A 2912-nucleotide genomic window follows, 5' to 3' on the forward strand; every position below is an offset into this window, starting at 1 on the left:
AGTAGATCAGTCTTTTGGTACAGCAGGATTTGAAGTTGGTCACCATTATTTGACTATATTCTTGGTTGGTAGCCCAAGAACATAAGGCAACGGATTTAGATACGCTTCGCTGAATTGGGTCCCAAGGTATGAGCTCAAATACCTTGGAGGGAAATTTGAATGCTTTCCTGGTTTTTCCATTCCATAACTGAAAATAAGTTTAAGGAATAAATTGAGCGCATAAAAATATGCATAAGGACCGAATGATAATAGAACTTCCTTTGTAAAAAGCTTTACAATACATAAAATACCTTACAAAACAAAAATATTACCCAAAGTCATCTTCAAAACACTCTCCCCTAGCTCCCACCCCTCACCCCTCATACTTGTTTAACAGATGAGGTATCTACAACTCAGAAGGTCAGGTAAGTTGCTGTAGGATGTAAACTTCCCAGTTATGAAGCCAGGAGTCAAATATAAATCATTGGATTCCAACTCAAATGTCTCTTTCATGTGATCTTACTAATTGGCTCCCATAATTGAAGAGTGTATACTTCTATATTATCAACAAATGTTAAGTTTTACTCAGAATGTATAATTCTAACCATATCTTCCAATAAGGCAAAGCAATGCGATATAAATGGTGTGGGGACAAGATGGGGAGTTCAAAGACAAGGGGAAGATGCCAGCAATTTTTACACCCATTTTTATTATTTCTGTTACTTCTACCAATAACCACCACTTGTTGAAATGGCCATCAGACTTTCCTTAGCCGCTTTCTAAACACTAGGTCTAATTGTGTAAGCCAATCCCGAAAGGGAAGTTTATTCAGCTCTTTTTCTAGAGGAAGAAACTGGAACTAGAGGGTTTTAAACAACTTGCTAAAGCAAGTAGGTATTATTGCTGGAATTTAAACACAGGCCTTAAAGGCTGGTGGATGCTCTCACTACTAAATGCTCTGCCTTGTAATCTAGGCTACTCTGTGTAAAACTATTTAACCTCTTTGAACTCCTCTGGGTTACAGGAGGTTAAATAAATAGAGCAACTAGTAGCTGGGACAGATGAGTGCAGATAAAGCCCTCTGTCCTTTTCAGGTTAAGACTATACAAATTGCAAGCTTTCACAGTATGGGCTGGACTCCATGAAGGACCAGATGCCCACAAAACAAGGCATAGAAGGGCATAGAGGGAAGATATTGAGGACCGATGAGAAAGAGAAAAGCAACCCCTGACATCCAGAGCTGACCTGGCACTCAAAGGTAGGCCTGGTGTTCTCCTGTTGGACATAAACAATTTCTAGAACACCAATATCAGACAACACCGCTGTGACCAGGATAGATCAAGACAAAAACAAGACCATTCCATAATAATGTCTGAACACACATGAGGAACATGAACATTGTCCAAACCTTTAGAATAACCAAACATTCCCTTATCCTGGCCATAATTGATGGCTGCTTCTTTACCTATTACACTTTTAGCTTTAACCCTCCTACCTTACAGAAAAGATTTATGAAGACATCCAGTCATAAAATTACCCCTACTTTCTCACTGCATTCAATCCAGAGCAAAGCCCTACTTCCTTACGCACCCCCATAAATCACCTAATGTTAGTCCTAATCCTATAACAAGTCCTTTCTAGCACATTTTTTCTGAGATACTCCAGGTTCTCCATGGTGTGGGTTCTCTCACCTTGCAACGAGGAATAAACACAACTTATTCAACTACAGATGCATTGACACTCATTTTCCCTAGAAAAAGAAACCTATTTCATGGCTTAAAATACTAACGACATGACAAAAATTCATAAATTTATGTCTCCAGCCTGGACCTCTCTGCTTAACTCGAGACTCCAGTGCATATGGTTGTCTCTTCCACATCTTCACTTCATTGTTTAATATAGTATTTCTCAAACATCTATGTGCAGATGAATCTCCAGAAAGATCTCTGGATCTTTTAAAATGCAAGTTCTGATTTTGTAGTTCTGGGTGGGGCCTGAGAGTCTGCATTTCTGCACTGGCTTTCTGATAATGACAATGCTGCAGGTGCCTAACCACGCCTGGAGTAGCAAGAATCCAACAGACACCTCAAAATCAATATGCCCAAATAACTCCTAAGAATTCTAGCTTTAACTCCAACTTGTAAAGAGCTTGGAAGCCATTACTGCCATCCTTATAACAAGAAACACTGGACAAGCCAGAATTCCACAACTTGTTTTGAACCCATCAGAGAATGGAATTTGTAGGGCAAACTGCTATCCTCACATCTGGAGAGTCAGGTGAATCTAGAAGACATCTGCTTACCTGGAGCAGAAGCCCCTGGAGTGTAATGTTAGGTACACTTTGAAAGGTAATTTTAATGAACTGCTGGAGGCTGAGTATGGACTAGCATGAGAGTGAGAAACTCCAGGAGGCCATAGCCTCAGGGCCAGGCTGGGGGGTGGGGGGTGGGCCATACTTTCATAGGTTTTATCTCCAGGAACCCCACAAGGTTCTCAAGGTGAAGATCTGAGAAAGATCCCCACATGGCTCTGGAAGGGGAAGGAGAAAAATAAAACCAGTGAAATAGGCCCAGAGACTTCTCCATAGCAAAGGCTTATTCTCCAGAGAGAAGACTTGATCAGAGGCTTTTCCCAGAGGCATAAAAGAAGGGTATGTCTCTCATTCCAGCCCTCTATAGCCTTCCTGTTCATCTAAGGGAAAGAAAGCTGCTATACTAGAAGAAGCACCTGTGAAGGTCACAGGAGAGAAACAGAGGCTGACTGAGATTTAGGGACTTCCCTAGCAGTCCAGTGGTTAAAACTCCACGCTCCCAATGCAGGGGATGCTGGTTCAATCCCTGGTTGGTGAACTAAGATCCCACATGCTGTGTGGTGCAGCCAAGAAATTAAAAAAAAAAAGAAAAAGACTGTTGGAAGATGATAGAATGTTCTTC

This window comes from Phocoena sinus, chromosome 4 (assembly GCF_008692025.1).
Source record: "Phocoena sinus isolate mPhoSin1 chromosome 4, mPhoSin1.pri, whole genome shotgun sequence".
Lineage (NCBI taxonomy): Eukaryota > Metazoa > Chordata > Mammalia > Artiodactyla > Phocoenidae > Phocoena > Phocoena sinus.